Below are 12,294 nucleotides of genomic sequence, written 5' to 3'. Positions count from 1 at the left end.
CCCAGCCTGTGGCGCAGTGGCATAATCTGAGCACACATTTCATTATGCCATTCCTTTCCATTCAATTCCATTCCATTCCAATCCATTCAATTTCATTCAATTCAATTCAAATCCATTCCATTCTACTGCATTCCATTCCATTCCTTTCTTTCCAGAGTATCTCAATCTGTCACCCAGCCTGAATTGCAGTGGCACGATCTCAGTTCACATTCCATTCCATTCCATTCCATTTTGTTCCATTCTGTTTTGCTCCGCGCCTCTCCACTCCACTCCAATCTGCTCCCCTCCATTCTATTCCATTCCATTCCATTCCATTCCATTAAACTCAATTCCACTCCGTTCCACTCCAATTCATTCCATTCCATTCCATTCCATTCCAGTCCTTTCTTTTGAAAGGATCTCCATCTGTCAAACAGGCTGCAGCACAGTTTCACAATCTCAGCACACATTTCTCCATAAAGTTCTGTTCCACTCCGTCTGTTCCGTTCTGAAGCATTCCATTCTGTTCTGTTTCACTCCGTTCCACTCCACTCCACTCCACTCCACTACTTTCCATTACATCCGATTCCATTCCACTCCATTCCACTCCCCTCCACTCCACTGCACGCCACTCCATTCCACTCCATCCCATTCCATTCCACTCCATTCAACTGCACTCCACTCCATCCCACTCCACTCCACTTAATTCCGTTCCATTCGATCTCATTCCACTCCTCTCCATTCCACTACACTCCACTTCACTCCAAACCACTCCAATCCACAAAATTCCGTTTCATTTCATTCCATTCCATTCCATTCAATTCCACTGCATTCCGCTCCATTGCTTTCTTTCGTTAGTATCTCAAACTGTCACCCAGCCTGGAGCACAATGGCACAATCTCAGCTCACATTTCATTATGCCATTCCATTCCATTCCGTTCCGTTCTGTTCCAATCCATTGCATTCCATTCCTTTCCCTTCCATTCCACTGCATTCCAATTCACACAATTCCTTTCCATTGCATTTCATTCCATTCCTTTCTTTATAAGTCTCTCACTCTGTCACCCAGCATGGAGCACAGTAGCACAATCTCAGCTCACCTTTCATTATGCCATTCCATTCCATTCCACTACATTCCTTTGCATTCCATTCCACTGCAATTCTTTCCATTCCATTCCATTCCACTACATTACATTACATTCCCTTCTTTCGACAGTATCTCACTCTGTCACCCAGCCTGCAGTGCAGTGGCACAATCTCAGCTCACATTCCACTCCGTTCTGTTCCATTCCTATCCATTACATTCCGTTCTGTTCTGTTCCACTCCGCTCCACTCCAATCTGCTCCATTCCATTCCATTCCATTCCACTCCACTCTGTTGCATTATATCCCATTCCATTCCACTCCATTCCTCTCCAGTGCACTACACCCCACGCCACTCCAATCCACTTCACTGGATTCAACTCCATTCCCTCCATTCCATTCTGCCCCATTACATTCAACTCCGTTCCACCCTACTCCAATCCATTCCACTCAACTCCACTCCACTCCATTCCACTCCACCCCATTCTATTCCATTCCATTCCATTCCACTCCACTACATTCCACTCCACTCTACTCGACTCCACTCTAATCCACTCCATTCCATTCCATTCCACTCCACTCGATTCCATTCCATTCCATTCCACTCCATTCCATGCCACTCTATTCCATTCCACTCCATTGCACTCCACTCCAATCTACTCCACTCCATTATACTCCACTCCATTCCATTTCATTCCATTCCATTCAATACCACTCCTCTGCAATCCACTCCAATCAATTACATTCCACTTCAGTGCACTCCACTCCACTCCACTACTTTCCACTCCACTCCACTCCATTCCACTCAACTCCCCTCCAATCCACCACACTCAATTCACCTCCAGTCCACTCCATTCCACTCTATTCCATTCCATACCACTTCACTCCACTCCACTCCACTCCACTCCATTCTACTCCCTTCTATTCCATTCCATTCCATTCCATTCCTTTTAATTCCATTCCTTTCTATTTCAATCCACTCCACTCGCCTCCACTCTGATCTACTCCATTCCCCTCCAGTCCACTCCATTCCATTCCACTCCACTCCAATCCATTCCATTCCACTCCACTCCTCTCCATTCCAATTCATTCCATTCTATTCCATTCCACTCCACTCCACTCCATTACAATCCACACCATTCCGCTCCACTCCTTTGCATTCCACTCCACTCCACATCACTCCACTACAGTCCTTCCCATTTCACTCTATTCAACTTCACTCCACTCCATTCCACTACGCTCCAATCCATTCCATTTCATTCCACTCCTATCCACTCCACTTTATTCCATTCCACTCCACAGCTCTCCATTCCACTCCACTCCACTCCATTCCACTTCTCTCCACTCCTCTCCACTCCAATGCACTCCATTCCTCTCCATTCCATTCCACTCCTCTCCATTCCATTCCACTCTGTTCCATTCAATTCCTTTCCAATCCACTCCATTCCATTAAATTCTTTTCTTTCCGTAGGATCTCACTTTGTCACAAAGGCTGGAGTACAGTGGCTAAATCTCAGCTCACATTCCTTTTCACCTTTCCATTGCATTCCATTCCATCCCTTTCCATGCCATTCTATTTCACTCCACTCCACTCCACTCCACTCCATTCCATTCCACTCCATCGCAATCCATTCGAGTCCCCTCTATTCCACGTGATTCCATTCCATTCCTTTCCACTCCACTCCCGTCCACTCTATTCCATTCCACTCCATTCCACTTAACTCCATTCCACTCCAATCCACTCCATTCCATTCCAATCCATTCCACTGCACTCCCCTCCATTCCACTTCACTCCATTCCACTCCACTCCATTCTATTTCATTCCACTGTACTCCACTCCACTCCACTCTACTCCACTCCACTCTGTTCCATTCCATTTCATTCCATTCCACTCCATTCCATTCCACTCCACTCTGTTCCATTCCATTTCATTCCATTCCACTCCATTCCATTCCACTCCACTCCTTTCCAGTAAATTCCACTCCATTCCACTCCACTCCACTCAACTCCATTCCATTCCATTCCTTTCAACTCCAGTCCATTCCATTCCGCTCCACTCCATTCCATTTGATTCCATTCCACTCCAACCCAGTCCATTCTCCTCCGCTCCAGTCCACTGTACCCCACTACATTGTACTACACACCACTCCTTTCCTTTCCATTCCATTCCATTCCATTCAATTCCATTCCACTCCACTGCATTCCATTCCGTTCCACTCCACTACATTCCATTCCATTCCATTCCTTTCCATGTCACTTCATTCCTTTCCATTTCACATCATTACGCACCACTCCACTCCACTTCATTCCACTCCACTGCACTCCACTCCATTCGACTCCATTCCACTCAACTCCATTCAACTCCAATCCTTTCCACTCCACTCCACTGCATTTCACTCCACTCCATTCCACTCCATTCCATTCCATTCCACTCCAATCCACTCCGCTCCAGCCACTCCACCGTATTCTATTCCACTCCATTACATTCACCTCCATTCTACTCCACTTAACTACGTTCCACTCCACTCCACTTCATTCCATTCCTTTCCATTCCATTCCACTCCACTCCATTCCATTCCACTCCATCCCACTACTCTCCATTCCATTCCACTCCACTCCACTTCGTTCCATTAGACTCCAGTCCGCCCAACTCCATTCCACTCCACTGCATTCCATTCCACTCCACTCCTTTCCACTACATTCCGTTACACTCCATTCCACCCCACTTCATTCCCTTCCACTGAATTGATTCCATTCCATTCCCCTCTACTGCACTCCATTCTGCTCCACTCCACTCTAATAAACTCCATTCCATTTCATTCCACTCTACTCCTTTCCATTCCATTCCATTCCACTCCATTCCACTCCACTCCATTCCACTCCATTCCACTCCATTCCGCTCCATTCCAGAAAACTCCATTCCATTCCACTCCACTCCACTCCACTCCATTCCATATCAATCCATTGCACTTCACTCCACTCCATTCCACTCCATTCCATTCCATTCGATTCCATTCCATTCTACTCCACTCCACTCAATTCCACTCCATTCCACCTCACTCCCTTCCATCTCGTCCCAATTCTTGCCACTCCATTCCATTCAATCCCGTTCCCCTCCACTCCACTCCATTTCCTCCATTCCAATCCATTCCACTCCATTCCACTCCACTCCATTCCAATCCATTACACTCCATTCCATTCCATACAATTCCATTCCACTCCATTCCTTTCCACTTCAATACTTTCCAGTTCACTGCACTCCATTTCACTCCACTCCACTCTTCTCCCCTCCACTGAAGTACATTCCATTCCTTTCCAGTGCATTCCATTCCAGTCCATTCCAATGCACTCCACTCCACTCCCGTCCGTTCCACTGCATTCAATTCCACTCCATTCCATTCCACTCAATTCCACTCTATTCCAATCCATTCCACTCCACTCCTCTCCATTACATTCCACTGAACTCTACTCCACTCCTCTCCATTCCACTCCACTCCACTCCACTACATTCCACTCCACTTCATTCCATTCCATTCCACTACACTCCACATCACTCCATTCCATTCGACCCCAATCCATTCTACTCGATTGCACTCCACTCCACTCCACTCTACTCTACTCCACTCAACTCCATTGCATTCCACTCCACTCCATTCCATTCCACTCCACTACATTCCATTTCATTCCATTAAACTGCACTCCATTCCACTCCATTTCAATCCATTCCATTCCATTCCAATCCACTACATTCCATTCCATTCCATTCGACTCCACTCCCCTCCATTCCACTACACTCAATTCCCCTCCACACCATTCTATTCCATTCCACTAAACTGCACTCCATTCCACCACAGTCCACTCCATTCCACTCCACTCTACTCCATTCCATTCCATTCCACTCCATTCCATTCCACTCTACCCTTTTCCACTCCAATCCACTCCATTCCACTCCACTCCACTCTACTCAACTCCATTCCACTCCGTTCCATTCCACTCCATTCCATTCCACTCAATTCCATTCATCTGCATTCCAATGCACTCACGTCCATTCAACTCTATTCCACTGTATTCCATTCCACTCCATTCCATTCCACTCAATTCCACTCCACTTCATTCCATTCCATTACACTTCACTCCACTACTTTCCACTCCACTCCACGCCATTGTACTTCACTCAACTCCTTTCCATTCCATTCCATTCAACTACATTCCACTCCACTGCAATTCATTCCACTCCACTCCATTCCATTCCATTCCATTCCATTCCATTCCATTCCATTCCATTCCATTCCATTGCATTCCATTCCACTCCATTCCATTCCATTCCACTCCATTTCATTCAATGCCACTCCATTCCTGTCCACTCCACACCACTCCACTGCACTCCATTTAACTCCATTGCACTCCATTCCGTTCGATTGCATGGCACTCCACTCCATTCCATTACATTTCTCCCCATTCCACTCCAGTACAATGCATTTCATTCCTCTAGAAAACACTCAATTCCACTCCATTCCATTCCACTCCAATCCACTCCATTCCATTCCATTCCATTCCACTCCATTCCGTTCCTATCCATTCCACTCCGTTCCACTCCACTCCCTCCATTCCATTCCATTCCACTCCTTTCCACTAGACTCCATTCCAATAACCTCCACTCTACTCCATTCCATGCCATCTAATTCCATTACAATCCATTCCATTTGAATCCACTCCATTAAATTGCATTCCATTCCATTCCATTGCACACCAGTCCACACCATTCCTGTCCATTCCCCTCCACTCCCCTCCACTACACTCCATTCCATTCCTCTCCATTACACTCCACTCTACTCCATTGCACTCCATTCCACTCCATTCCATTCCACTACACTGCCTTCAAGTCTGCTCCATTCCATTCTACTCCACTCCACTCTATTCTACTGAACTCCATTCCAGTCCATTCTGCTCCGCTACACTCCATTCTATTCCACTCCTCTCCATTCCACTCCATTCCTCTGCATTCCGCTTCATTCCATTCCACTCCATTCCACTCTTCTCTAATCCATTCCATTCCATTCCACTACCCGCCACTAAATTCCACTCGTCTCCTGTCCATTCCATTCCACTCCATTCCATTCCATTCCACTAAACTCGGTTGCACTCCATTCCATTCCAGTCCACTCTTTTCCATTCCATTCCATTAAACTCCATTCATATCCATCATCATCAGTCCACTCCACCCCACTTCATTTCATTCTATTCCATTCCACTCCAGTCCATATCTCTCCATTCCTCTCCATTCCACTCCAATCCACCCCATTCCATTACAATGTATTCCTTTCCACTCCATTCCAGTCCACTCCACTCCATTCCACTCCACTCCACTCAACTCCTTTCCATTCCACTCCACTCCACTCAACTCCTTTCCATTCCACTCCACTCCATTCCATTCCACTCCAATCCATTCCACTCTACTCCATTCCAGTCCACACCACTCGATTCCACTCTGCTCCACTCCATTCCACTCCTCTCCACTATATTTCAATCCATTCCATTCCATTCCCTTCCCTTCCACTCCATTCGAAGCCATTCCACTCCAATCCATTCCACTCCATTCCATTCAATTCTGCTCCATTCCACTCCACATTGTTCCACTCCACGCCATTTCCTTCCATCCCATTCCACTCCACTCCTTTCCATTCCACTACATTCCACTACATTACACTGCTCTCCACTCCATTCCATTCCATTCCATTCCACTCCGCTCCATTTCCCTCCATTCCATTCTAATCCACTCCATTCCATTCCATTCCACTCCACTCCACTCCACTCTATTCCACTGCAATCCACTCCATCACGTTCTATTCCTTTCCACTCTATTTCATTACACTCCACTCCATTCCATTCCACTCCATTATATTCCACTCTACTCCACTTCACTCAACTCCATACCATTCCTCTCAACTCCATTCCATTATACTCCACTACATTCCATTTCATTCTATTCCACTGCACTCCACTCCAATCCAAACCATTCCCTTCCATTCCATTCCATTCCACTCCAATCCTTTAAACTACACTACAACCCACTGCACCCCACCTCCCTCCACTCCATTCCTCTGCATTGCAATCCAATACATCCCATTCCATTGTATTCCATTCCATTTCACTCCACTCCACCCCACTCTATTCCATTCCACTCTACTCCATTCCATTCCATTCCATTCCATTCCATTCCATTCCATTCCATTCCATTCCATTCCATTCCACTCCATTCCATTCCATTCCATTCCACTCCATTCCATTCCATTCCACTCCACTCCATTCCATTCCATTCTACACCACTCCACTCCACTCCATTCCATTCCACTCCATTCCATTATCCTCGATTCCACTTCACTCCATTCCTCTCCACCCCATTCTATTCCATTCCAATAAAATCCACTCCATTCCTTTCCACTCCACTCCGTTCCACTCCACTCCACTCCATTCCCTTCCATTTCATTCCATTCCACTCCATTCAATTCCACTCCACTCATTTCCAATCCACTCCACTCCATTCAACTCCACTCCAACCCACTCCACTCCATTCTATTCCATTCCGTTCCATTCCACTCCTCTCCATTCCAATCCATTCCACTGCATTCCACTCCACTCCTGTCCATTCCACTCCACTCCACTGCGTTCATTTCCAATCCATTCCTTTCCACTCATTTCCACTCCAATCCCTTCCGTTCCACTCCATTCCATTCCATTCCATTTCATTCCACTACACTCGACTACATTCAACTCCACTCCACTCCATTGTACTCCACTCATCTCCATTATATTCCATTCCATTCCATTCAACTCCGTTCCACTCCGCAGCATTCCATTACACTCCACTACTCTCCTTTCAATTCCAACCCATTCCAGTCCATTTCATTAAATGCCACTCCATTCCAGTCCTTTCAACTTCATTCCACACCACTCCACTGTACTCCATTCCACTCCATTGCAGTCTATTCCGTTCAACTGCATTCCATTTCCTCCATTCCATTCCATTACTCTCCACTCCACTCCACTCCATTATATTCCATTCCATTGCAATCCATTCCATTCCATTCCATTCCTCTCCACTCCACTCCATTCCACTCCAGTACATTCCATTACATTCCAGTAAATTCCATTCCATTCCACTCTACTACATTCCACTCCACTCCTCTCCGCTACATTCCTTTCCATTCCACTGCCCTATATTGCACTCCAATCCATTGAATTGCATTCCACTGCATTCCATGCCTTTGCATTCCACTCCCCTCCATGCCACCCCACTAGATTCCACTCCCATCCATTCTATTCCAAGGCATTCCATTCCATTCCATTCCACTCCACTCTGCTTCATTCCATTCCAGTACCTTCCATTCCATTCCAGTAAACTCCACCCCATTCCATTCCTATCCAATGCAATCCTCTCCACTCCTTTCCCTTCCAATCCATTCCACTGCAATCCATTCCATTCCACTCCTCTCCACTCCACTTCATTCCACTCCAATCCACTCCACTCCACTCCACTCGACTCCATTTCATTCCATTCCATTCCATTCCACTCTACTCCATTCCACTCCAATCCATTCCACTCCACTCCATTCCATTCCCTTCCATTCAACTCTATTCCACTCCACTCTACTACATTCCACTCCACTCCACTCCACTACATTCCTTTCCATTCCACTGCACTCTATTGCACTGCAATCCATTCCATTGCATTCCACTGCATTCCATGCCATTGCATTCCACTCCCCTCCATGCCACCCCACTAGATTCCACTCCCATCCATTCTATTCCAATCCATTCCATGCCACCCCTCCAAATTCCACTCCACTCAACTCCATTCCACTCCACTCCCTTCCTTTCTACTCCATTACATTCCATTCCAGTCCACTCCATTCTATACCATTCCACTCCAGTTTATTCCACTCCATTCCATTCCATTCCATTCCACTCTAACCCATTCCATTCCATTAGACTCCATTCCACTTCTCTCCACACCTCTCCATTGCAGTCCATTCCACTCCACTCCATTCCGCTTCATTCCACTCCACTTCATTCATTTCCATTCCTCTCCATTCCACCCCTCTCCAACCCATTCCATTACACTGAATTCCACTGCATTCCACTCCATTCTAATCTACTCCACTCCATTCCACTCCACTCCATTTCATTCTATTCCTTTCAATTCCATTCCATTCCACTCCACTCCACTCCACTCAATTTCCTTCCACGCCCCTGCCCTCCACTCCACTCCATTCCACTCCAATCCGTTGCATTCCTTTCCACTCCATTCCACTGCAGTCTAATCCAATCCTCTCTACTCCATTCCATTCCATTCCGCTGCGTTCCATTCCATTCCACTCCACTATAATACACACCATTCCACACAATTTCATATCATTAAATTTCTCTCCACTCCATTCCATTCCATTCCACTGCATTCCGTTCCATTCCATTGTATTCCACTCCACTGCCCTCAGATCCACTCGATTCCATTTTATTCCATTCCACTAGAACACATTCCATTCTATTGCATTCCATTCCACTCCACTCCATTCCATTCCACTGCACTCCACTCCATTCCATTCCACTCCATTCCTTTCATTTCCAATCCATTCCATACCACTTCATTCCATTCCATTCTTCTTTACTCCTATCCACTCTGCTCTACTCCACTCCACTCCATTGCTTTTCATCCTTTCAAGTCCACTCCTATCCACTCCACTCCATTCAACGCCAATCAACCACATTCCACTTCACCCCCTTCATTCCATTCCTTCCCACTCCTTTGTATTCCATTCCAGTCCACTCTATTACACTCCACTCCATTTCACTCCATTCCAGTCCATTCCCCTCCATTCCAATCCACTCCATTCCACTTCACCCCACTGCATTCCACTCCACTCCAGTACATTAAATTTCATTCCATTCCCCTCCACTCCACTCATTCCAAGTCCATTCCGTTCCATTCCACTCCATTCCACTCCACTCCATTCCATTCCATTCTGCCCAACTCCATGCCACTCCATTCCTTTGCCCTCCTTTCCACTCCACTCCATTCTGCTCTACTCCATTCCATTCCATTCCACTCAATTCCATTCCATTCCACTCCACTCGTCTCCATTAAATTCTACTCCAATCCACTCCTTTCCACACCACTACACTCCACTCCATTCCACCCCACTCCATTCCATTCCACTCTACTCCATTCCATTCCATTCTAATCGACTCCACTCCATTCCATTCCACTCCTTTCCACTCCATTCTGCTCCATTCCACTCCACTCCACTCCATTCCATTCCATTTCATTCCACTGTACTCCAGTCCACTCCTTTAAATTTCACTCCATTCTAATCCACTCCTTTCCATTCGACTACATTCCATTGCATTCCACTGCATTCCATTATACTCCACTCCACTCCATTCCATTCCACTCCACTCCATTCCTTTTCACTCCACTCCACTCCATTCCAACCCACTCTACTCCATTCCTCTCCATTCCACTGCACTCCATTCCACTCGATTCCACTACATTCCTTTGCCTTCCAGGCCAATCCACTCCACTGCTCTCCATTCCATTTGATTCCTCTGCACTCCACGCCACTCCATTCATTACAAACCATTCCACTACACTCCATTCCATTCCACTCCACTCTGCTCCTTTCCAATCCACTCCATTCCATTCCACTCCATTCCATTCCACTCCACTCCACTTCACTGCTCTCCCTTCCACTGCATTCCATTGCACTCCACTCCATTCCATTCCTCTCTCCTCCATTGCATTCCATTAAATTCCTCTCCATTCCACTCCACTCCATTCCACTCCATTCCAATAAATTACACTGCATTCCAGTCCACTCCACTTCATTCAATTCCAGTCAATTCCACTGCACTCGACTCCATTCCATTCCAATCCATTCCACTCAACTCCATTCCATTTCACTCCACTCCACTCCATTCCAATCCATTCCACTCCATTCCACTCCAGTCCACTGTATTCCGTGCCATTCCATTCCATTCGAACACATTCCATTTCATTCCACAACATTCCATTCCATTCCACTTCATTCAAGTCCATTACACTCTTTCTACTCCACTCAACTCCATTCAAATCCATTCCCATGCATTCCACTCCATTCCATTCCACTCCATTCCATTGCACTCCATTCCATTCTATTATACTCCACACCAATCCACTCCATTCAATTCCACTCTTTTCCACTCCACTCCTTTCCATTCCTCTCCACTCCACTACACTCCATTCCATTTCTTTCCATTCTACCCCATTCCACTCGTTTCCATTCCATTCCACTGTATTCCATTCCACTAAAATCTTTTCCATTCCTATCCATTTCATTCCACTCCACTCTCCTCCATTCCATTCCATTCCACTCCAATGTAATCCACTCCACTCCATTCCACTCCATTCCCCTACATTCCATTCCATTCCACTCCATTCCATTCCATTCCACTGCATTCCATTCTATCCCATTCCATTCCACTGCATTCCATTCTATTCCATTCCACTCCACTCCACTCAATTGCACTCCTTTCCATTTCATTCCATTCCACTCCACCCCATTCCATTTCATTTCATTCCATTCCATTCCATTCCACTCCATTGCACTCCACTCCATTCCTTTCCATACAACTCTCTTCCACTCCATTCCATTCCACTCCACTTCATTCCAGTCCACTGCACTCCATTCCACTCCACTCCACTTCAATACACTACATTCCTCTCCACTTCACTCCATTCTATTTCATCCCATTCCATTCCATTGCATTCCATTCCAAACCACTCCATTCCAGTTCACTCCATTCCATTCCACTCCATTCCACTCGACTACTGTAAATTCCATCCCACTCCACTCCACTCCTTTCCATTCCATTCCACTGAATTTCACTCCATCCACTCCACTCCAATCCATTCCACTCCATTCCATTCCACTCCACTCCATTCCATTTGATTCAATTTCACTGCATTCCACTCCACCCACTCCTCTCTGCTCCATTTCTTTCCATTCCATTCCACTACACTCCACTCCACTCTATTCCATTTAATTCCACTCCACTCCATTCCACTCCACTCTGCTACATTCCTTTCCACTCCACTGCACTCCAGTACACTCCACTCCATTCCACTCCACTCCACTACATTCAACTCCACTCCATTCCGTTCCTCTCCACTCCACTCCACTGCTCTCCATTCCACTC

Source organism: Pongo abelii, chromosome 23 (assembly GCF_028885655.2).
Source record: "Pongo abelii isolate AG06213 chromosome 23, NHGRI_mPonAbe1-v2.0_pri, whole genome shotgun sequence".
Taxonomy (NCBI): Eukaryota; Metazoa; Chordata; class Mammalia; order Primates; family Hominidae; genus Pongo; species Pongo abelii.
The sequence above is the reverse complement of the archived record's forward strand: the minus strand, read 5'-3'. Positions refer to the sequence as shown.